The sequence below is a fragment of the Pseudorca crassidens genome, chromosome 1 (assembly GCF_039906515.1).
Source record: "Pseudorca crassidens isolate mPseCra1 chromosome 1, mPseCra1.hap1, whole genome shotgun sequence".
Lineage (NCBI taxonomy): Eukaryota > Metazoa > Chordata > Mammalia > Artiodactyla > Delphinidae > Pseudorca > Pseudorca crassidens.
The window spans coordinates 123,227,008-123,252,766 of NC_090296.1; the positions used below are offsets into that span (position 1 = coordinate 123,227,008).

Below are 25,759 nucleotides of genomic sequence, written 5' to 3' on the forward strand. Positions count from 1 at the left end.
TGCCAGCAGAAAGTGCAGTGAGAGGCGGATCTTGGCCTTCTCCTCGGGGCCAGCGGGTGAGCTGGGTGACCCGGGGACAGGCTGATGGCTGTGTCCTGCAGAGCTCCAGAGCCCTCGCCACGGCTGCCCACTGGCCAGGCCCAGGCCTTGAAGCAGCAGCGAACCTCTCCCCAACCCCGACCTTTGCAACCTAACGGCAGCAGCAGTCTGCATGGGTCTCAGTCCATGGAGGTCTCAGCAACTGAAGTATATGAACACTGCCATTAAGGTAACAGCTTCAACCAGCTTCAGTCTCTCCGTTCAAGTTTCAAAAATTGGTACAGCTTAGGACTTCCCTGGTGGTGAAGTGGTTAAGAATCCACCTGCCAATGCAGGGGACACGGGTTTGAGCCCTGGTCTGGGAAGATTCCACATGCCTCAGAGCAACTAAGCCCGTGCGCCACAACTACTGAGCCTGCACTCTAGAGCCTGCGAGCCACAGCTACTGAGCCCGTGTGCCACAACTACTGAAGCCCGCATGCCTAGAGCCCGTGCTCCACGACAGAGAAGCCACTGCAATGAGAAGCCTGTGCATCGCAACAAAGAGTAGCCCCCGCTAGCTGCAACTAGAGAAAGCCCGCACACAGCAACGAACACCCAATGCAGCCAAAAAATAAATAAATTAATTAATTAAAAACAAATTGGTACAGCTCAGATCAGTTGTCTACTTCTAGGAGGTGGCCAGAGATCAGGTTTAAGTTGCAAGGACATTGCACATCATTACTTCAGGTCTGCCTCTGTGGTTGGGGCTATTCTCAAAGAAGGGCAATTGTTGTGAGTTGGGAATTAACCTGATTGGTATTCACTACCATGCCCTTTCTTGTCAGAACAGAGAATAACATTTGTTTTGGTGGAGGTTAACAGGAACATTGTGACCTGACCTCAAGAACAAAGAATCTGACACCAAGAAGTTTGCAACAACTAACCATACCCCTCCCTCACCTTTCCTATAAGAGGGCTTTGCTGAAAGCTTTCGGGGAGTTTGGGTTTTTTTAAAGGCATGAGCCATTCGTCTCTTTGCATGGCTCTGCAATAAACCTTTCTCTGCTCAAAAACTCTGATGTTTTGGTATTGTTTGGCCTCACTGTGCGTTGGACACACGGACTTGTGCTCGGTAACGATTTCTCCCCACACCACTGGCAAAGGAGTCTTTCCAAAAGGCATATAAAATCTTGTTTCTGTCTTCAGTAAAATCATGTTTAGCTTTGTGTAGTCTCTAGTATAAAATTCAAATTTTTTTCTCTTGAAAGCCCTTTGGATCTGACTTTTCCTGGCTGTCCAATTCATCTTATGGCAGTGTCCCCACACACACACCACCCCACAGGACATACCACCCCCCAGCTTCATCCCAAACATGTAACGAGTTCTGTCTTTAGTTTTCTTTGTCCTTATTTATCTCAGAACATTCCTTCAGCCAGGAATCCTTATTACCCTCCATGCCTTTAGTTTTTTAAGACTCAGAGCTGGTGTTTCAGAAGACCTTCCCTAATTCTCTCCCATCCTTCTCAAAGACCCCTGTACTCAACCTCTGTTATCCCATAACTGGCTGTTATATTTGAAATACCTCTTGAATTCATCTACTTTCCATCTCCATTACCACCACTTTGTTTGTTCTAGACCACCATCATCATAACCTATTTAAATGGTCCCTCTGCTCAGCTTTGGTAATTTGTAAAAGTACGTTCTTTACCCAGTATCCAGTGATCTTTTTAAACTCCAGATCTGATCATTATGGCCCTGTGTTTAAAAGTCCTTCCCTGATTTCTTAATGATCTTAGGCTACAAACTAAATCCTAACGTCGCCTGTAATGTACTGTACAAATTGGTTCCTGCAAACCTACTTCTCTAGCCTCACTTGTTTTCATTCTTTAGACATACTATGCTCCCTCTCATCTTAGGGCCTTTGCACATGTCATTCTCTTATCTGAAACAGTTATCACTTAGATCTCATCCTTCCAATCTCAATACTTCTTCAGGATATCTCCACCCAACTCTAGGTCAGAGTCCTTTGTTATGTGTTTCATTTACTCTGCCTTTTGCATCAACTTGTAGAATTGAGCAAGGTGGAGAGCATATAGCTGCATTTAATTTTCAACAATGATTATAGCTCCTTTCTTTAAAAGTAGCTTTTCTGCATCTACCCTTCTAGAAACCTTCGTTCCTTCTGTACAAACTACTCATTTCACTCATCCCATTAGATTCGTGTCCTGTCTAGACTTCATGATCAATTCCTTAAATATGGCTCTTGTCAGAACTCTAGATTCTTTTGCTTAAAACCTTTTTTACAGACCAACCCATTTTTCTCTCCAGTTTTTTAGTTTTGGTTTACTTTGTTTTTCATGTTTTGGTAAGAAACTCATAGAGAAAGTTAGCAATTGTTTGCTTTGTTCAGAAAAGTTCTGAGTAATATAAGCTCTGCTTAAATGGGTACTATGAACAAGGTAGGAACATTAAAAGGAATGATTCAGGGCCAGCATTCTATTTCTCACTGACCCTCAGGCCCAAACTTTACTTTGTGTGATTTCGTGAACTGCTGTCAGACATTCAGATTTGATCATAATTTAAACACATATAGCAAAATCATAGACTCAAGAGTTGAAAGAGGTTTTAGGGATCATTGCATTTTATTTTATTTAAAAAAAATATTTATTTATTTATTTGGTTGCTCTGGGTCTAAGTTGCGGCAGGCCAGCTCCTTAGTTGCGGCACGTGGGCTCCTTAGTTGTGGCATGCATGTGAGATCTAGTTCCCTGACCAGGGATCAAACCCAGGCTCCCTGCATTGGGAGTGCGGAGTCGTATTCACTGTGCCACCAGGGAAGTCCCTATCATTTAGTTTTAGACCAACCACCTCTCTATACAATGTCATTTGGTTTCTGAGTGTTCTCTATCACCCATATATGAGATTGTCTTTTTTTCAATGAACTGAAACTTGTCTCAGTTTTCATCCACCAGCTTTAATTCTTAGCAGTGTTTGTGTTATGACAACTCATGTATTTGAAGACACCCATCATGTCCTCCATAAGTTGTTTTTCTCCAGGAAGAATAGCCCCAGTTCCTCATATATCATGGCTTAACATTCTTTTATCATCTTATTTGAATTTATAAAATTTTTATTTTTGAATGTTTTAGATTATTTACTACTCTGTTTCCTTTCCATTGGTGTAAATAATAAAGGTGATTGCAAATAAAACAAGTTGATAGGTATTTATGGCAAATGCAAAATATACAAAGGCAAATTAGTTGAGAGAACCTATGATATACAATTGGGTGTTTAGCTTACAGATCAGAAAAAGCTCTCTACCCAAACTTTCTGGTGGGTTAAATAGGGGGTAGAGGCAGAGAACATTTGAGTGATGGAAACTGGTATAGGCGATGATTTATCTGATGTATGATCACTTCTTTCACTTTATTACACCATTACATTTGCATAGCACCATCATTTTCAATCTGTGATCAGTTGCTCAATTTCATAAATACAGTATATCCAACATTTTGCCATGCAGGACATATAGACTGTTTTTTTTCTAGAACTGTAAAGGTGGGGTTTTTGTTTGTTTGTTTGTTTCCGTTGCTGAAAAACTCACTTTCTATCATGAATTATAAGATGTGGCAGCCTTAACATGTCATTCCTCCTGTCTGTGCAAAAGTACAGATTTATCAGCTGCTGCCTGAATTAGGAGAGTCGAAAGTACTGGTGGCAGCTGAACATCCTGTGAACTGTTCAGCCCTGAGGATAATTCGTCAGGGATTTCTAAGGTTTCTCTTTTAACTTTTCCTTTATTTTACTCTGGGATAAAAACCCCACAGATGAGAGAAGACACATTCATCTTTGGTAATGACACAAACTTGTGCCTTTCTGATTTTTTGCCACTCAAGTGCTAAGTTATTTATATCAAATGAAAATTATAAAATGAATTTATAACTAATTATTTTATTTCCAACAAAAATTGGGAAAGGAACATTCTCCTTCTTTTATGTGATGTTTGTGGTTTTACTTGTATCCCTAAACTCAAACATTTCAAATGTAATTGATACCTTTCTAAAGTGTAGCTTTTTCTGGATGATTTTTTTCGTTTTGATTTTGGTTTTTAAACAGTAGAACTTTGGCATCATATCATCTTGTTGACCAGGCTTTGAGCAGAAGTTTCAGTATTAATAACATCTCCTCCAGTAATTTAGCTTTTTTTTTCCTTCTCCCTCATTCTAATATTTGTTGAAAAGTGTATGATCAGAAAAGGTCCTTGTGTACCGTAAACAAGCATTTAATTAAGGGGTAATGCCTATGGTACCAGGGTATGTGAAGTGAAACAGAGATGCTTAATCAGCCACAAAAGCTATTTACTGCTTCATAAACCTCAGTGCTCAGTGTCATAAATATTATTACTTTTCTAGGACTTCAGAATTTTTTTCTTTATCGTTAAAGTAGGGAAGGTTTTCCTCTTAATAGAACTTTGTAATGAAGCTAATATTTGAGAAAAGCATACATACTTGAAAGTTTTAAGAAGGGACTTAAATCCAAATGAGGGGTATGTTGAAAATGAAGCAGGAAGAAAAAGGTTTAATCTCTATTTAAAGTCTGAAATTATACTGAGGAACAAGTCACATAATATTGCCATGTATTTGTTGAACACCTGCTGTGGGACCTGGGCTAATAGATGGTTTCCTTATGTTATCTTTAATGCTTATAGCAATTCTGTAAACTAAGTTGGTTCCAGTTTTAGAATGAAGACACAGAGGCTCATAGCCATTGTTACACAGGTGTGTCTCATTATACCTGTACTCTCCATTACTTCAAACTGTTTTTCAGATGAAAGCTTATGTTAAAATAGTCATTTTTTCATATTAATTCTGCTGAATACCCAATAGTATACCTGAAAAGTTGATTTGTGCTGTGTTAATTCATAAATTTTTAACCTTTTATTTGTTCCATGTTCAACATTATTAAGCAGCTAGTATTTTCCTAACACTTGATAAGTATTATGAGGGCTGTACCAATTTAGAAGACCCAGTTTTCCCCCCCTTAGAGTTTAGAAACGGATAAATATTTCAGCCTTATACACACACAATTTCAAAGTGGAATCAAAGAGAGCAAGGTTCTTTTTTTCAGTATTTTGTGACTGTTAGCTAGACCCCTCCAAATTATCCCCCTTCTGCTGAGATGGGAAAGTACACACAAAAGCTAAAATAGGCAGCGCAATGGACATCTGTATGATCAGCTCACAAGGATGAGTGAGGAATGAGCTCATAGTCTGGATAAAATGCTTTGATAGAGGGGAAATCGTGTGCAATGAGAACCTAGAGAGGTGGTTAGCATAAGACCTCCTCAAGCGGGAGAGGTTTTACAGAAAAATTGTCATTTGAACCAAGACAAAGGAAACCTGGTTAGTACAGAATCTAAGGGAAGGGTTTTGTTAGGATTCTCACGTTTTATTAACCCAAATGTTTATATCTATCAATTGCTTATATTACTCTTTCTTTGTGATCTACTATGATTCCGTAGATCTTTTATTCCAGTGATGTTTTCAAAAGGGCCGTACATTCTTTGTGAAAATGTCAGCAGTAGAAGTTAAAAGCTTTGGATTGTTGATGTTTAAGAAAATTTGCCAGTCATCGTTTCCAGTTCCCTCATATTGCACACAAAGAAGCCAAGGCCCAAATAAGCTGTGAGGTGCTTAATGTCAGATACTGTAAGCATCAGACCTGGGACTTGGCTTAGCTTATAGTCATGGTTTCTGTCCTGAAGCTCTTGTTGAAAAATGCATGAAGGTTAGTAGTGGTTTAATACTTTAAAATAGTTTATATTTCTTTTTATTGTTTTTCTTCATTGGCTTGCAGAGAGAAGTAATTGAAGAAATATGAAGTAATGGAAATATTTAAGGTGGAATGTGGACAATAATTTATTTAGGTAAAGCATGTGGAACCTTTACTTCAGAAAGTTCGTATTTCTAAAGTGGAGTCATTTAATTTCTGAAGATGTTTATGTACATATGCCATCTTTACAGTGTATAATATAGTGTGAAGATGGTGAATTGACTAAAAAGCCTTCTCATGTGAGGTAATAGTGGCAATAGAACTTGTAAGCTCAGATTTATTCATACATTCTTCCTTTAACTGGCCTTTTAACTGAAGTAAAATTGATGGGAAAAGCATGAAGTTATAGAGAGTTTGGAACTGGGTTGTCTTTGGTTGACTGTGATTATCATAATGTATTTCACCCTTGAAACTGAGCCCTGGATGACAGAGGAAGGCAGCTGAGACATAAGAAAATGCCAGAGAGACAAAATAACAGTCAACTAGTCTATAAAAGAATGATTAAGCAGTTCGAAATGTAAATGCCAAATTCTATCACAGAGCCATTTCCTGGGATTTTAAATGATCATAGCTGTTCTTTTTCTGAATCTGCAAATGCACTTCAATTCTGAATGGCATAAGAAAGTATTCGGGGATGCCGGCGCCGACATCAGGCCGTGCGGGGGCTCCGGAGTGCAGCATGGAGGGCCTGGCCTAGCTGGGGCCCATGGCCCTATGTCTTCTGGCTGCGATGCTGGTCCTGCACACGCTGTGGGACCGCAGCCGCCGGGCGGTGGGCGCCCAAGGGTCTGGGAGGCAAGCTGGGTCCCCCAGGCGGGTGTGGGCATCGTGTCCGCAGCCAGCATCCCCGAGGCCGCGCTCGGGCCATGATCACTTGGTGAAGCTGCGCCGGGACAGCGCGACCGGCTTCTTCTCGCGCTCTGAGGACCTGTGCGCGCTGCAGGACTCGGTGCCTCTGCCCGCCGTGCGCGCTTCCCTGTGGGAGGGCCTGCTGGACTTAACGCCGACCGCCTCCGCGGGGTAGACTGGGCGCCGCTCCTGAGCACCCGCTGCCCCTGATCTGTATCCAGAGCTTCTTCCAGCCACGACTTGTTGAGACAGGTTGTGACAGAAATAAAGTTTGCAGAAGTCGTGTTCCTGTGATAAGAAATAAAGATGTGACTTCCAGTTGTATAAAGCTCATAAATGCTGTATAAGTGTGTCGGGTGCACTAAGGAACGTGGAGCTAAGTGGGCTAGTTCTGAGAGAGAGAGACGTAACTATGTTAACAAAGTTCCATCAGAATTTCCTGTGACGGTGACAGTAGAGAGTCCTTCCTCCTCAGAAATCGAAGAGGTCGATGATTCCTCAGAAAGTGTTCAGGAAGAGCCAGAGAAAATCAGTTTGAAACAAGAAGCATTGCCGGTACAAAGTTCACTTTAAAGTTATAGAGAAGATTATTTTTCAAACGGAAGCCTGATTGCAACGCAGCACAGCTTGTGTGAGGGTTCTGTTTTCTCCTCCCATCTGCATTGTATCTCCTTGAATGGTTCCTTAAGCTTAGACCAAGGTGAATGGTGGACATTTGAACTCTAAGAAACAAAAATCAAAACATGTGAAAAAAAAAAAAAAGAAAGTATTCAGGGTCTACCGTCAGCTTTCTTCTAGTGCCTTACCCAGGAGATAGAATGTGTTCGGATAGAGCCAAATAATTTCTGAAAAACAATGCAAATGATGTAAGAGCAAAAAGATAAAAGGTGTCCTCAGAATTTCCATAGTAAAGTCCAAGGGAGGGTTTAGACTTTGGAAGTATTTAAGAGGTCTTATTGACTCCATCACTTATGTCTTTAAACTCTTCCTGACTAGTTATTCCTTCTCCTTCAATTTTCTTAAAAATACTCAAAATAAATTCAAGACCAAAAAGCGAAAATGGCTGAGCAAAAATGCACATGTTAACTGCAGTTAAAATTAGAACAAAGCAGGTGGTGTCATATGTCTTTGCTCATCTATTATACTAGCATATATCTTTGCTAGTGAAAATAACCTGCAGTGTATACAAAAAATTTTAAATCCCTTTCATGTTCTAAAATTCTTACAAAGACCCTCATCTATTACACAGTTCTAAGTCCTTCCATTTTCCATTTTATTCTGCCCTATCAGTCATATTAATTTCCAGAAAACACTACATTAATTATCAATTTCTTTGTCTTTTAGTGGGCCCTCATTATATATGTAATTGAGCCTGAATTCTGCTTCTAACTGCCCTTCCTACCGCTCTTTAAGAATCTTCCCCTCTGGCCAGTTTTGTTTATTTAATATCCTTCAGCTCTGCTGTGTGCGCTCTAAATTGTTCCATGCTCCAAATAAAATTTTGTCAAGTGACTTAATTTCTCTGGAATTTAGTTTCTTCACCCTTATAAAAAGGATAATGGATTTAATGACCCTTATACTTGTTTAGTGATTTCTAGTTTGCATACAATTTTTCCATATATTGTCATTTCATCTTTACAGTAACCCTTTCAAGTAATGAGCACAGAAAATACCATTTACAATAGACCCCCCTGAAATGAAATACTTAGGTGTAACTCTAAGAAAATATAAACAGATCTATAAGTGGAAAACTATAAAACATTGTTTTAAGAAAAACAAATCAAAGAAGATCTAAATAAATGGAGAAATATTCTGTGTTCATGTGTTGTGTGTTCATTGAGCCTTCTGTGTTGGAAGGCTCAATATTATTAAAATGTCAGATTTTTCCAGTTCAATCTATAGATACAACATGACCCCAGTCAAAACCCTACCAAGCTATTTTGTAGATATCAACATTCTGATTCTAAAGTTTTAATGGAAAACAAAAGACCTAGGGTAGCTAACACAGTACTGAAAATGAACAAAGTTGGAGTACTCACACCACCTGATTTCAAGACTTAACGTTAGGCTACAGTAATCAAGACAATGGTATGAGCAAAAGAATAGACCCACAGATTAATAGAACAGAAAGGGAGTACAAAATAAATCGGCACAATATCGTCAACCGATTTTTGACAAAAGAGCAAAGGTAGTTCAGTGGAGAAGGGATAGTCTTTTCAATAAATGGTGCTGGAACAATTGGATATCCCTGTGAAAAAGAAGTGTACTCAGACACAGACCTTACAATTTACACAATAATTAACTCAGAATGGATCATAGACTTAAATGTAAAATGCAAAACTGAAACAGTTATTAAAGAAAACATAGGAGAAAATCTATATGACCTTGGGTTTGGCAATGAGTTTTAAAATACATTAGTAACACAATCCATGCAAGAAAAAAATGGATAAGGGGCTTAGTTAAAATAGAAAACTGTTCAATGCAAGACATTAGTAAGACAATGAAAAGCCACAGATGGGGAGAAAATATTTGCAAAAACACATCTGATAAAGAACTTGTATCCAAAATACATAAAGAAGTCTTAAAACTCAACAGTAAGAAAATAATCAACCCAATTTAAAAATGAGCAAAAGTTTTGAAGAGACACCTCATCAAAGAAGATATTCAGATGGCAAATAAGTATATAAAAAGATGTTCAGCACCATGTTATTACTGAATTGCAAGTTGAAACGATAGTGAGATACCATTACATACCTGTTAGAATGGCTAAAATCCAAAACACTGACAAGACCAGATTATGGCAAGGATGTGGAGCAATTAGAACTTTCATGCATTGCTAGTGGGAATGCAAAATGGTACAGCCACTTTGGAAAACAGTTTGACAGTTCTTAACAAAACTAAATGTGGCTTACCATCCAAATCAGCAAGCATGCTCCCAGGTACTTACCCAACTAATTTGAAAACTTATATCCACCAAACCTGCACACAGACATTTATAGCAGCTTTATTCATAATCTCCCCAAACTGGAAGCAGCCAAGATATCCTTCAGTAGGTGAATGGATAAACACCCATACAATGGAATATTATTCAGTGATAAAAAGAATAAAGCTATTAGACCATGAAAAGACATGAATGAATCTTAAATATTGCCCAGTTATAGGAGCCAGTCTGAAAATGCCACATACTATGTGAGTCCAGTTATATGACATTCTGGAAAAAAGCAAAAAAATAGAGTCAGTGAAAAGATCCGTAGTTGCCAGGAGCCTGGGGGAGCAGGGAGTTAGGGGAAGGTGAAGCCCAGGGGCTTTTTTAGGGTACTAAAACTATTTGTATTATACTGTAATGGTGAATATAAGACATTAAGCATTTGCCAAAATCTATAGAACTTTATGACAGAAAGAGTGGACCTTAACACAGGGGTCCCCAACCCCCGGGCCATGGGCCGGTACCGGTCCGTGGCCTGTTAGGAACCAGGCTGCACCAGCAGAAGGTGAGCCGTGGGCGAGCAAGCGACGCTTCATCTGTATTTACAGCCTCTCCCCATCGCTCGCATTACTGCCTCAGCTCTGCCTCCTGTCAGATCAGCTGCTGCATTAGGTTCTCATAGGAGCACAAACGCTGCTGTGAACTGCGCATGTGAGGGATCTAGGTTGTGCGCTCCTTATGAGAATCTAATGCTTTGATGATCTGAGGTGGAGCTGAGGCAGTGATGCTAGCGCTGGGGAGTGGCTGCAAATACAGATTATCATTAGCAGAGAGGTTTGACTGCACAGAGACCATAATAAATCAGTTACAGACCCATATCAAAACTCTGTCAGTGAGTGGCAAGTGACAATTAAGCTGCATCTGGTGTCAGGCTTTATAGTGGCAGGTGAGTTGATGCAACTGTACAGCTGCGTCTGGTGGCAGGCTTTAAGTCAGAATCTGACACTTATTTTGGTCCGTGCATGGCCCACCCATTATTTTATTTACCACTTCTGTCCGTGCCTCTTTCCCGCAGTGCGCACTTGTCTCAGTCACAGTTTTGGTAAGCCCACAAGCTAACCCTAGCCAAAATGAGTAAAAAGCAAACGTTGCTGGAGAGCTTCTTTGAAAAGGGGGAAAGACCCAATGATGAGACAGCAGAAGACTCTAAGACTGCCAACAAAAAGAAAGCTGCATTTAAAAGAAAATACCAAGAGTTCTTAAATTATGGGTTCATTGCAACAGGTGATTCACATTCTCCAAGACTGCTTTGTATAATATGTGGCGACCGACTATCCAACAGAGCCATGAAACCTTCAAAACTGCTCACTTATCTCAGCTTTCAAAAGAGTTTGAGCATTAATTCCCAACCACAAAAGACCCCCGAACTGGGAAGGAATGGATCCGCAACCCATCTGTGAATAAACCGGGTGAATCGACTTTGTCCGTGCTAGAGGAGGATCATCAACTGCTTGAGACTGCAAATGACAGTGGCCTTAAAAGTATGTTTGAGACAACTTCAAATCTCCATACGTTCTGGATTAAAGTCAAGGTGGAGTATCCTGAGATTGCCACAAAAGCACTGAAAAGCCTGCTTCCATTTCCGACATCCTATCTTTGTGAAGCAGGGTTTTCTGCAGTGACAGCAACCAAAACGAGATTATAGAGTAGACTGGACATAAGCAACACCCTTTGGGTATCACTGTCCCCCGTGACCCCCAGATGGGACCATCTAGTTGCAGGAAAATAAGCTCAGGGCTCCCACTGATTTTGTATTATGTTGAGTTGTATAATTATTTCATTATATATTCAATGTAATAATAATAGAAATAAAGTGCACAATAAATGTAATGCGCTTGAATCATCCCGAAACCATCCCCCACCCCACCCCACCCCCAGTCCATGGAAAAATTGTCTTCCACAAAACTGGTTCTTGGTGCCAAAAAGGTTGGAGACTTCTACCTTAACATATAGAAATCTTTTAAACCTCATTTAAAACCTCAGGGATTCCAGGATGAAATATAAAATGTGACAAAAGACTCTAAATATATTACAAATAAATGAAACAATCTTACTGAAGGGGGTGGCAGAATAAGGTGCTGACCTAAGTAATTTTGGAAATGAGTGGAATCTATAAGACTAAAAGGCAAAAGGAACTGTATACAAAAGGACTGTACTCTAGTTGATAAAGTTGTATCACATAGGGGGCAGGGTATGGGTTAAGAATTCTGAAACTAATATACATGTATTGGTGGAAGTCAGGTTTCTCACTGTTGTAGTGTACAAGTAAGCAAGGAGAAGAGACTAGAATCATCCATGTGGTAATGGAGTAGAGCTGGAGACAGTATGAATTCATGTTAGCTTAATACAGATACAGGTGGTTACATATAGAAATGTTTATATAGGCATACCTTGTTTATTGCATTTCACAGATATTGCTTTTTCTACAAATTGAAGGTTTGTGGCAACCCTGCATAAAACAAGTCTGTGGGTGCCATTTTCCCAACAGCATTTGCTCATTTCATGTCCCTCTGGTACATTTTGGTAATTCTCAATATATTTCAAATCCTCCACCAGCAAAAAGATTATGACTCACTGAAGGTCCAGATGATGGTTAGCATTTCTTAGCAATAAAATATTTTTAAAATTAAGGTATGTACATCGTTTTTTTAGATATAATGCTTTTGTGCATTTAATAGACTACAGTGTAGTGTAAACATAACTTTTATGTGCACTTGAAAACAAAAATTTGTGACTGTTGTGATATTTGCTTTATTGCAGTGGTCTGGAACTGAACCTACAATATCTCTGAGTATGCCTGTAATATATGTCTATGTATACATATATACGTAGACATAGATCTACATCTAATTGCTCTGTCAGCTGAGAGGGCCTAGAAGCAATGAAACCCCAGTAGCAGTGACCACACCTAGTGTGCAAAGTTTGGTTTCTAATACCATTCTCCAATAGGAGGAATCAGGGCTTCTTGGAGAAGTGGCTGATTCTTGCAGTTGGGCAGGAAATATACAAGATGAGTCTGGAGCATCTTGCAGTGCCAAAAAATAAAATAAAACATGATAACAGGAGTATGCCAAAGGGACAAAAGAGCCAACTGAAAGATCTCCCAATGACCAAAGCTATAACAGTTTGAGCAACAAAATACATAAAGTAATATTAGGTTAAAACCCTAAGTATAAAGTAAATATCGATGAGTCCATACTGACATAAACAAATGATTGATGTTGACTTTGGAGGAAAAAAAGCAAATCTCCCATATAGAAGAATTGCAAATAATTTGTTTAGCTACCCCACCCTCAACGAAGTGAGATATAACTCCCCAACTCCTTAAGTTGAGCTGCTCATAGTGACTTTTCTCCAAAGAAAACAGTATGGAAACGGTAACGATATAGTGCCGAAACCTGACAAACTCTAATGCCAGGTGATCGAGGTCAACATCAACAATGATAAGTCTTGTTGATAGTATGTGCCCCTGGTATGATATCATACACGTGACACTTTATCTGTATGGTACTCAAATGCATTATCCCAGTCTAACCATGAGAAGGCAAATCACAGTTCTACAGAATATCTGACAAGTGATCCTCAAAACTGTATACTTCATTGTAGTAGGTTGAATGGCGAGGCCCCTCAAAAGATGTGTCCATGTCCTAACCTCCAGAACCTATGAATGTGACTTTATTTGGAAAAAGAGTCTTTGCAGATGTATTTAAGGCAAGGACTTTAAAATGAGATCATCCCAGATTATCTGGGTGGATTGTAAATCAAATGGTGTGTCCTTATAAGACACAGAAAAAAAGACATGCATAGACACAGAGAAGACAGAGGCAGAGATTGGAGTGAGTCAGCCACAAACCAAGGGATGCCTTTAAGCTACCAGAAGGTAGAAGAGGCATGGAATGATTTTTCCTGAAGGCCTTCAGAGAGTGTGACCCTGATAGCTTGATTTCAGGCTTATGGCCTCAAAAACTGTAAGAGAATAAATTTCTCTTTTTCTAAGACGTCAAGTTTATGGTAATTTGTTACAGCAGTCACAGGAAACTAATACAGTCATTAAAGACAAGTTATTATCATTGAAGTTTGAGAAACTGTCACAACCAAGAGTAGCCTAAGGAGATGTAACTACTAAATGTAATACGTTATCTTGGATGGGATCCTGAAACAGAAAATGGATGTTGGAGGAAAACTGAGGATATCTGAATAAAGTATGGACTTTAGTTAATAATATTTATATGGGTTCATTAATTTTGACAAGTGTATCATACTAATATAGGATGTTAATAAGGGAAACTTGGTGGAGGACACATGGGAACTCTCTACTGTCTTCACAATTTGTCTACACATCTAAAGCTGTTCTAAAATAAAAGATGTATTAAGAAAAGGAAGAGGTACCTTTCCAGGGAATAAAATGAACCCAGAATATTCTACTCCCAGAGCAAGTGTTTCCTTACTGTTGTAATTATGAGCTGGGGGAAGTTTGCCTATTAACAGGACTCCTCTATTTCTTAAACAGAGCATGTAGTCAGCCTTGCCATTCAAGGCAGATGAGGTCACTGGGGAGACAGACCTATCCAGCTACAGAGGGAATCAGTGCAAGTCACCCATTCTAAACAAAGTAGCCCTTTGGCTTTCTTATTGCTGTCCTTCTTTCCTTCCTGAATAATTCAGTCTAGAAGTCATCAGACAGGGCCTGAGAAGGTAGGTGTTTGTGGTAGGGCTGCTTGGAGAAATAGCTGATTCTAGGGCTAGGGTAGAGAAAGAACATGACAAGATATGCTGGACACATCATCCTGTACCAGAAAGTAGGGAATTGCTCACAGAATGAGGGGTTGTATCTGAAGGAAATGGAAGTCACCTTGAAGCAGCACCTGCTGGCCAATTTTTGAACATATTGAGCCTCAAAATAATACTCATTATCAAATTATAGCCTGTTGAATAAAATAGAAATTTGTTGTCATGGAGTAAATTAATGGAGAGAAGAAAATGAATTACGGAATTAGAAAAATCACAATTTGAGAACTGGTATAGTATAATCAGTTTGTTCAGTACTTCTACCAAAAATGCATAACCTAAGTCTAACCTTGAGGAAACATCAGAGAATTCCTAAAGGAGAGACTGTCTACAAGATACCTGGCCTATAACTTTCTAATTTTTAAAGTTTATGAAAGTCAAGGAAAAAGTTAAGAACTATTCCATATTTAGACAATACAGAAACATGAAAATTAAATGCAACTCATGATACTAGATCTGATCCCTTTGCTACAAAAGACATTAATGCAATCTAAATGTCCATCGACAGAGGAATGGATAAAGAAGATGTGGTACATATATACAATGGAATATTACTCAGCCATAAGAAGGAACGAAATTGGGTCATATGTAGAGATATGGATGGACCTAGAGACTGTCATACAGAGTGAAGCAAGTTGGAAAGAGAAAAAAAAGATCTTACGTTAACGCATATATGTGGAATCTGAAAAAAATGGTATAGACGATCTTATTTACAAAGCAGAAATAGAAACATAGAGAACAAACATATGGATACCAAGGGGGAAGAGGGGGGGATGAATTGGGAGATTGGGATTGACATATATACACTGTTGATACTATGTATAAAATAGATAACTAATGAGAACCTACTGTATAGCACAGGGAACTCTACTCAATGCTCTGTGGTGACCTAAATGAGAAGGAAATCCAAAAAAGAGGGGATACATGTATACGTATAGCTGATTCACTTTGCTGTACAGTATAAACTAACAAAATATTGTAAAGCAACTATACTCCAAAATTTAAAAAAAAAAGACATTAATGGGATGATTGGTGAAACTTCAGTAGGGAAGATAGATTACAAGGTGGTAACATATCATTAATTTGTTGATTTTGATGATTGTATCATGGATATTTGGGAGAATATCTTTATTGGAGGAATTATAAACCTAAGTTTTCAGGGATGATGGGACATAACGTCAACAACTCTCAAATGGTTCAGAAAAAAATGTTCTTCATACTGTTTTTGAAATTTTCTGAAATTTAAAAAAAATTGTCTTTAAAAACTTTTGATAAAAGACAATGTGGGTTAAGAGGATTAGAGGAGGAATTTATTCAGAATAGCTCTGATCAATTAAAGATTTCCAGACCTTGAGGAAAATTGCAGACATTAAAGGAAATACTAAGATGATCAGGTATCAATTCTAGAAGTAAGAGCTCATGGAGAGAATTTTTTGTAAGGAAAAAAATTTATAAATTGCCTTGGAAACTTTGTGTTGAATGCATTTTGGTAGTTAAAGCTTTTCATTGGCCTTCCTCATTACCAAGGGTGGGAGTGGAAGTTTAGCTTCCTGCTGGGTCCCGCTGGCACAGGAGTTAGGGAAGGAGGGGAATCGACGTGCCACCTAGCACCACTTTGTGCTGTCTTGTTCTGCCTAGGTGCTGTCCAGAAGGATGGAAGTTTAACTTCCAGTGGGCCCTGCTAAAACCAGGGAAACACAGAGGAGGGACAGTGTTTTGGAGGTAAGGAAAAAACATTGACGGAGGAGAAGCTACCAGTGATGAGGAAAAGAATGAAAATTTGAGGTAGAATTGATAGAATAATTTGGACTATACCATTCTGCTATCCTAAACCATGATCCTTGATATCTGAGGCATGTGGTTTCCTATTACGCAGTTTGAATTAAGAGTTTTAAGAAAGAATAATTTTTAAAGGACCATTTAATCCATTATATTCCACCCAGCAATCAGCCTAGGTAAGAAATATGATACGGGACAATTACTGGGTCTCCTTAAAGTTGGAATTAAAGATAACAAACAAAAGAAACCATAGGACTTTTTCCATTAATAATAAAAATGATCAGAGGGCAGATTTCTGTGACTTGACCTGAAATACTGTGATTTTTATTACCCCCAAATTGCTGAAAATGTTTATTCTCTCTTATGTTGCTAGTTCAATATGTAATCAACATGTAAACCAACAATACATCTTTGTTCCATATTTGTCTAGTTTAAAATGCTAGAATATCTGACAGCAGTACAGTTGTTAGACTATTTTAAAATGGCTGAGTTTTCCTAAAAACTTTAAATTGAAAACCTAAAATGTAATAAAAATAGCTACCTCCTTGGAAACCATGTGTTTAACAGTACCTTAAAATTTTAAAAATATAGTGCTTATGTTCTTTGGATGATTGAAGTCCCTGGAATATAGTAGGTTCAATGAATGTTGCTGTGAAATGAATGTTGAATAATCTAAAAAGATTGGAAAAGATTGGCATTAATTTCTCATTGAGAAAGAAGAAATGTCTTACCCATATTATTCAGTTCTTGTTTTCTACTCAGTAAAGAATTTAGGATGTGATATAAATGGAAGGTATTCATGTTAACCTTTAATGGAAATCACGTAGAGGGAAAAAACCTAATCATTAAACAGCAAGATCAGTTTCATTTTCTTTGCCACAATTTTTAAAAATGTAGCATACAGCATAGCTGCAGTGATACTGCCCATTTTCAAAGAGACTTTTAAAATCTATTACCATTTAAAAACCTCTGGGATGTCCCTGGTGGCTCAGTGGTTAAGAATCCACCTGCCAGTGCAGGGGACACGGGTTCGAGCCCTCCGGGAGGATCCCACATACCATGGAGCAACTAAGCCCGTGTGCCACAACTACTGAGCCTGCGCTCTAGAGCCTGCAAGGCACAACTACTGAGCCTGCGTGCCACAACTACTGAAGCCGGCGCACCTAGAGCCCGTGCTCCGCAACAAGAGAAGCCACCTCAATGAAAAGCCCACGCACCGCAATGAAGAGTAGCCCCTGCTCGCCTCAACTAGAGAAAAGCCACGCACAGCAACAAAGACCCAACACAGCCAAAAAAAAAAAAAGAAGAATAAATAAATAAATTAAAAAAATATTTAAAAACCTATGTTACTAAATCTGCTGTGCTGCCAGTGGCTGGTGGCAAACTAGAGTGATTGACGTGGTATATTGCCTAGTTTACTTTCTTAGGTCATAGGAGAAATCCTTTCCAGCTCATAGTTTTTTTTATATTGTTATATCCCTGTGGCTGCCAGAAAAATAGAACATTCTGCCTGTTTATAGCAGAATTCCTTCTTTGCAAGCAGTTTTCTTTTTCCTCAAGCTATCCTCATCCTCCCCAGCCCTATCCCAAGCCAATATTATGAGAAGATTGGTATATTTGAGCTTGTAAATCTGAAATCTCTCTGCAGTCGGCTCATTCAGGTGCACAAATATCTTGGTTATAGGAAATGACAGTCATGTCATGTAATAATTTCCTGTAGGAGCTGAAATATAGCAAAATAGGACAGTGTGAAATGTAAGGAAGAATATGGCAGAGAAGTTTTTCTGTTTTACAAGGGAAAGACTCCTTTATCTTAGGACAATCATCGAAGTACCCAAAGGAAAAGAGGCAGCAAGTACTCTTAAGCTAAATTTTCTTCGAGGATTCTTTGTGATTTTTAGCTAGATTACCTGCTTTAAATATCCTGCAGTTGTCCTGGTTTGTAATTAGGATATTGGTAAGCAAAATTTTTGTGCAAAACTCCAGAGGGAACCTATAATCTGTCATAAATTTTGTTTTTATTTAAAGGCGTAGATGAAAAAGAGAGGGTAACTTAAAAAAATTAATATTTCTTAATAAATCAGCAACTAAATAGGGTTTTTAAAAATATCTGAACTAAAGAGCCATTTTTTCCTTTAATCTAAATTCAGTCCATTTGTTTTCCTTACAGATATTAATTATCTGGAACTTAGCATAGGCAGAAAAATAAGGGCCAGGAGTAACTGAAATTTTTAGTATACCTGTTTTATTAATGCTACTGGTTATTTGTTTATCCATTACAATTTACAAAGCATATATTCTTAGAACCCACTGACTTATGTAGTTTATAAAGCAGTATCACTGGGACTTTTGAGGTAAAAACGTTAGTACATTTCTTCTTTTTTCATCCTGTCCTCAGATTTCGTGTGCCTACAGATTTTAAAGAGTTGTTGAGACATCTTATTGCACTAAGAGAATCCCGCGAGAAATATTTTCACCTGCTTGACCGGGACTATTGACAGAGTGATTGAATTTCTCCAAGGAGGATGAGCTCGTATGTTAGCTGAAGTGACACGTGCTTTAGGGACACGGCAGTCACAGGTGTTAGAAACACATTCCTTTCTGGTCTTGTAAACAGAAGTGTATAAGAACATACATTTTTTATTTGCAGCTTAGAGTGAGTTTGAAATTAGAATTTTTACTTCACTTACCATTTGAAGCAGTGAAAATGTTGATTTTAAGTAGCTTCTGTGAAATATGTGCTTTTTCCTGTGAATGGCAGAAGTATACTTCCCCATAACATCCATCAAGTCAGCTGCTCCAAGGAGCATTCACATTCTGTGTATACCCTGAGAATTTTAACAGATGCAAGTCATACTAAACTCTTCTAAATTCAATTTGATATTCTAACTGGGAATGACAGTGGAACACAGCCTGGACCTTTCAGATCTGCAGTTTTTACAGCTGATTTCTTCTGATTAAGGCCAATTTTGTCTATTTTAGACTAGGCTGGAATTTTGATCTTGATGTCAGAATATGACAGTGATTATCTCCTGGGGCATTCTCTCTGCTGCAGTACCTGGTGCTTTGGGCCAAAGTTCAGAGTGTGTGTATGTGTGTGTATGTTTGTGTGTGTCCATTCCTACTTCTCTTCCTCTATCTTTCCCTCCCTGCGTTCCTTTCTTCCTTCCTTCTTCCCTCCCTCCCTCCCTTCCTTTTCCTTCCTTCCTTCCTTCCTTCCTTCCTTCCTTCCTCTCTTCCTTCCTTTCTTATACTGTTTTCTTCTTCCTGATGACATTTATATTTTCCTTGTTCCCCAGTGGCCCATTTACTCCTCCCTCTCCCCCATCCTCACCCTCCTTTTAATTTTTTCCATTTTTTAAAATGAGCTAAAATACATTTAGCATAAAATGTACCATCTTAACCATTTTAGATATAAAGTTAGTATTAAATACATTCATAATGTTGATGAACCATCACCACCACCCATCTCTGTAACTCTTTTCATCTTGTAAAACTGAAATACCCAGTAAACAACTCCCCATTCACCTTCCCCCACCCAGCCCCTGGCAACCATCATTCTGCTTTCCAACTCTATGATTTTGACTACTTTAAGTACCTTATATAACTGGAATCATACAGTATTTGTCTTTTTGTGACTGGATTATTTCACTTAGCATAATGTCTTCAAGATTCATCCATGTTGTAGCATGTTGCAGAATACACTTCCTTTTTAAGACTGAATGATATTCCATTGTATGTATATACCTCATTTTGTTTATGCATTTACCTGTCAATGGACACTTAGGTTGCTTTCTCATTTTTTTCTTTTGTGAGTAGTGTTGCTATGAATGTGGGTATACAAATATCTCTTCAAGACCTTGCTTTCAATTTTTTTGGGTATGTACCCAGAAGTGGAATTGCTGGATAATATTCTATTTTAATTTTTCTGGAACCACTGTACTGTTTTCCACAGCAGCTTGTATCATTTTAAGTTCCCACCAATAGTGCACAAGGGTTCCATTTTCTCCACATCCTCACCAGCCCTTGTTACTTTCTATTTTTTTATAATAGTAGCCATCCTAATGGATGTGAGGTGGTATCTTACTGTAGTTTTGATTGATTTTCATTTTCTGAATAAACAGTGATGTTAAACTTCTTTAAATTTCTTTTCGTGCGTATACTGGCCATTTATATGGCATCTTTGGAGAAATGTCATTTCGAGTCCTTAGCCCATTTTTGAGCTGGGTTGTTTGGTTTTTTGTTGTTGAGTTTTAGGAGTTCTCTATATATTCTGGATATTAATCCTTTATCAGATATATGATGTGCAAATATGAAGATACGTTCTCCCACTCTGAGAGTTGTCTTTTTACTCTGTGGATAGTGTCTTTTGATGCACAAAATTTAAAAATTTTCATGAAGTCCAATTTGTTTATTTTTTCTTCGGTTGCCTGTGCTTTTGGTGTTATGTCAAGAAATCACTGCAAAATCCAATGTTATGAAGCTTTTGCCTTATCTTTTCTTCTATGAGTTTTACAGTTTTAGGTTTTACATTTAGGTCTTTGGTCCATTTTGAGTTCATTTTTGTATATGGTGTTAGGTAAGGGTCCAACATCATTCTTTGGCATGTGGATATCCAGTTTTCCCAGCACCATTTGTTGAAAAGATTGTCCTTTCCCCATTGAATCGTCTTGGCACCCTTGTCAAAAATCATTTGACCATATATACAAAGGTTTATATCTGGGCTCTTTATTGTGTTCCATTGCTCTTTTTGTCTTGTTTTAATGCTAGTACCATACTAGCACTGTAATAAATTTTAAAACCAGGAAGTATAAGTCCTCTAGCTTTGTTCTTCTTTTTCAAGATTGTTTTGGCTCTTCAGAGTCCCTTAAGATCTCATATGAATTTTAGGATGACTTTTTCTATTTCTGCAAAAAATGTCATTGAGATATTGATAGGGATTGCATTGAATCTATAGATTGCTTTTTGGGTTTTTTTTGTTTGTTTGTAATAAATTTATTTATTTATTTATTTTTGGCTGCATTGGGTCTTCGTTGCTGCGCGTGGGCTTTTCTCTAGCTGTGGCGAGTGGGGGCTACTCTTCGTTGTGGTGCGTGGGTTTGTTTTTGCAGTGGCTTCTCTTGTTACGGAGCACAGGCTCTAGGTGCATGGACTTTGGTAGTTGTGGCACATGGGCTCAGTAGTTGTGGCTTGCGGGCTCTAGAGTGCAGGCTCGGTAGTTTTGGCGCACGGGCTTAGTTTCTCCAAGGCATGTGGAATCTTCCTGGACCAGAGCTTGAACCTGTGTCCTCTGCATTGGCAGGCGGATTCTTAACCACTGCACCACCAGGGAAGTCCCAGATTGCTTTTTGGATGTCCATTCTAACACAACTAACTTTTCCAATCCATTAAGATAGAATGTGTTTCCACTGATTTAGTTATTCCTTAATTTTGTTCAATAATGTTTTTTGTAGTTTTCAGTGTACAAATGTTTCATCTCTTTGGTTAATTCCTAAGTATTTTATTCCTTTTGATGTTATCATAAATGGAATTGTTTTTGTATTTTTCTTTTCAGATTGTTCATTGTCAGTTTATAGAAATGCAACTGATTTTTGTGTTGCCGTTTATTTCTTTTTCTTGCCTAAATTACTCTAGCTAGAACTTCAGTACTGTGTTGAATAGAAGTGGCAAAAGCTGGTATCCTTCACTTATTCGTGATCTTAGAGGAAAAACTTTCAGTCTTTCACCATTGAGTATGATGTTCCCTGTGAGTTATTTTATATATGACTTTTGTTATGTTGAGGTTAATATTTCCTTCCATTTTTAGTTTGTTAAGTGTTTTTATCATGAAAGGGTGTTGAATTCTGTCAAATGCTTTTTCTGCATCAGTTGAGATGATCATATGGTTTTTTCCCTTCATTCTATTAATGTGGTGTATTACATCGATCAGTTGTCATATGTTGAACCATCCTTGCGTTTTAGGAATAAATTCCACTTGGTCATGATGTATCATCTGATTAATATGAACTTGGTTTGCTGTTTTGTGGACAATTTTTGCTCAGTGTTCTTAAGAGATATTGGTGTGTGGTTTTCTCTTTTGTAGTGTCTTTGGCTTTGGTATCAGGGTACTGCTGGCCTCATAGAATGAGTTTGGAAGTATTCCCTCCTCTTCAATTTTTGGGAAGAGTTTGAAAAGGACTAGTATTAGTTCTTCGTTAAATGTTTGGTAGATTTCAGCAGTGAAGCCATCAGGTACAGGGCTTTTCTTTTGGGAGAATTTTTAAATTACTGATTCAGTCTCCATACTAGTTATAGGTCTACTCATATTTTCTATTTCTTTGTGATTCAGTCTTGGTAGGTTTTGTATTTCTAGGAATTTGTCCATTTCAGGTAGGTTATCCAATTTGTTTGCATACAAATGTTCATAGTACTCTTTTATAATCCCTTTTATTTCTGTGGAGTTGGTACTAATGTCCCCACTTCCAATTCTGATTGTAGTAATTTGAGTCTTCTCTCTTTTTTTCTTCATTCATCTAGCTAAATGTTTGTCAGTTTTGTTGATCTTTTTAAAGAAGCAACTTTTGGGTTCATTGATTTTTCTCTGTTCTTTTTCTCTACTTCATTTATCTCTGCTCTAATCTTTATTATTTCCTTCTTTCTGCTAGATTTTGGTTAAGTTTGTTCTTCTTTTCCTAGTTCCTTAAGTGGTAAAGTTAAGTTGTTAATTTGAGATCTTTTCTGTTTTTTAATGTAAGCATTTATAGCTATAAAATTTCCCTGCATTCCATAAGTTTGGGTATGTTTTGCTTTCATTTTCATTCATCCCTAAGGATTTTCTAATTTCCCAGGTGATTTCTTCTTTGATCCGTTGGTTGTTGAAAAGTGTGTTGTTTAATTTCTACAAATTTGTGGATTTTCCAGTTTCACTTTTGTTGTTGGTTTCTAAGTTCATCTTGTTGTGGTCAGAAAAGATATTTTGTATGATATTTATCTTCCTAAGTCTGTTGAGACTTAATTTGTGGCCTAAAATATGGTCTGTCCTGGAAAATGTCCCATGTACACTTGAGAAGAATGTGTATGTGTATTCTGTTGTTGGGTAGAGCGTTCTGTATTTGTCTGTTAGATCTAGTTGGTTTATTATGTTAAATCCTCTGTTTCCTTACTTCCGTCTGGTCATTCTGTCCATTATTGAGAGTGGGATATTGAAGTTTCCAGCTATTATTGTAGAATTGTCTATTTCACCTTTCAATTTTGTCGATTTTTGCTTCATATATTTTGATGGTCTGTCAGTAGGTGGGTTAACATTCATAATTGTTACATCTTCTTGCTGTATTGAACCTTTTATTAATATATGATATCCTCTTTTTTAATGAGAGAAAATGAGTATTTTAAAGAACAATGAATCTTTAAGTTAATATACTTCCTCCTTCATTTGCAAAGTTAAATATTTTAAATAGTTCCTCATTGTAAACATATCACTTATAACTTTTATTTTTACAAACATTGACAAATAATTTATTGCTTATATCAGGTACTTCTAAATTCTTATTGGAGAAGCATTCCCTGTTGAAGTTTTAGCTGATAAAGCTATGTATGCACATAAAACAGAAAGAGAAACCTTGTGTTTCTCCCTGTTTAAAAACAAGAATCAAAGTAATTGAAACTGGGTAGTTAACAGCTGTAAAACATAAACTCATTCTTACCATTCTAACATTTACGTCACTTACTGAAATAGTTGTTCCTCCTGTGGGCATAATTGTACAGTAAGAAGTCTGATCCACTCTTAGAATTTTTCAGTTCTGTTTATGACCTGATGATGCTTTATGCAGTGCTCTGCTGGAATTTACTGGCCTATGTCTTGATGCAGTTTTTTGTAGTAAGATGAGTCAGTTTCCAGTATTAAATAATTCCATGGTAACCTACACAGAGAATAGTTTCTGCTTAAATGAATCAGGAAATGGTAAGCCTTTAGTAATAAGGTTAAGTAAGGTATTTGAATGTTTGAGAAGTGAGAGTTAATTAAACAGACTTGACAGAAGACTGTTTTCCTTCACAGCAGCTGTTGTCTCCAAATCCAATAAAAGTGAAGATGCATCAGTTCTTACTATAATATTCTGTGGAGACTTTATTGATTTAGAACTGTCATTTTTCTCTTCTTTAGTATTGGCCTCTGTTTTTTGTTATATATATGCAATGCTTATTTTAATATAACATTCTTACATATGAGGAAATATACAGCTTAATAAAAGCCTGGAAACCAGGCCACTGAGGTTATCATTGATCAGAAATAGTTCTAACCACCAGTGTTGCCTGTATGTATGAACTATAAGGTCACCTTGAGGCGTATTCTTTATCAGCTCAGTCAGGGTTTTTAAAGCCAGAGGAAAATTAGTATTCAATGTTTCTACTGTTTTAAGTCTCACTTGACTTAACTTAGAAGTGCTTTAGGACCTTGGCATACTTTAGTGCCGTTCATATTTACTGGTAGCAATTATTAATTGATGAATTGGGATTTGATGTCATCTGTTCTGTGTTAACCAGTTTATTTTGTTTTTCATATCCTGCTTTGCAAATTGTATGTATTATATAATTGCATTGAGACACCAATTTTATTTTATAAAGCATTCTTTCTTTAATAGGTATAAATGTAAGGTACAGTTATTAGTTTACTTCCCTATAGTCATGAAAGAACCGGGGCAAGTCCAGAATCTCATCTACCCATGGACTAATGCCCAGCATCCATACCAGATATTGATAGTGTTTTAAGTTTCAATTGATATTATTGGTGTGCCAGATGGTATATAACTCTATGCATAATACGTAAGAACTGTAAGATTCCTCTCAAGACTTAACAGAACCATTATTTTTATAATGCATGTGTTTATAGTGTTTTATATATTTTAGTGTGCATTCATATTATTTATATTTACTTTATCCTGAGAACAACCCTAGGAAATAAACATTATTTTTTAGGTAAACTGAGGTTCATCAAGATTGGGTGTTTTGCTTGGACAAAAATTCAGGTCTCTTGACTTCTTATTAATCCTCTGGTACTCTACAGAGAGAGCAATAATTGTAAAATATTCCATGATTGTAGATGTCAAACTACTGTAATACTAATAATCTCTTATTTGTATAGCACTGGTAATTTTTAGAGCACCTTTTATTATATTATTTAACAAAAAAGAAAATTAGGAAAGCAGAGTTTGTGTTATGATACTTGCCACTGTTTCCTTTATTAGACTCATACATTCATTAATTACAAAGAACCTCTATGTGCTAGGTACTGGATTGGTTGCTAAAGTAAAATTGTCTCTGCCCTCAAGGGGATCAGGCCATTAAGGCACTGTTGGACAGCCATAGACAATGTGATATAAGCTGAGTTTCCTGAGGGCACCGAAAAAAGCTTTTGTTTTTTCTATTGAAGAGGTAAAGGTGTGACTGACACTGTCCTTTTTCTTGCCTTGAATGCAGAGGTAATGCCTGCATCTATAGCAAACAGCTTTGAAGCAGCAAATCAACACAA

The 25,759-nt window shown here is 37.6% G+C and overlaps 1 protein-coding gene across 34 annotated transcripts in view; it reads left to right on the forward strand.

The window, feature by feature from the left end:
• Nucleotides 1-25,759, forward strand: part of PEAK1 (pseudopodium enriched atypical kinase 1) — a 295,689-nt gene that overhangs the window by 96,755 nt on the left and 173,175 nt on the right. For 5 of the 34 annotated variants that reach the window (XM_067754498.1, XM_067754508.1, XM_067754614.1 and 2 more), the window contains one exon: nt 16,114-16,197. The exons of the other annotated variants lie outside the window; for them this stretch is intronic. The gene's annotated coding sequence lies outside the window, so the exon portion shown is untranslated. The remainder of the gene's footprint in view (nt 1-16,113; nt 16,198-25,759) is intronic. 34 annotated transcript variants of the gene reach the window in all.